Below are 291 nucleotides of genomic sequence, written 5' to 3' on the forward strand. Positions count from 1 at the left end.
CAAAAGGATTTCTCTAGTTCCAGCCATTGGCATGAACTTTTCATGAAGTCATTTTTTGAACCACTGAGTAATACTCTGTTGTGTAAATGTACTGTTATTCCCATTGAATGAGAGTAATGACCATCCCCCATATGCTTCAGTCAAATTAAGTAAGCTTTTTTTTTTTTTTTTTTTTTTTTTTTTTGAGAAGACATGTCTATCTCCCTAAAACAAGGTTTGAAAATATAGCGTTGAAGGGTAGGGTTTATATAATCCAAAAAAACTACAAGGCTAGGGAGTTTTCAACACTCA

This window comes from Mus caroli, chromosome 7, assembly GCF_900094665.2.
Source record: "Mus caroli chromosome 7, CAROLI_EIJ_v1.1, whole genome shotgun sequence".
Lineage (NCBI taxonomy): Eukaryota > Metazoa > Chordata > Mammalia > Rodentia > Muridae > Mus > Mus caroli.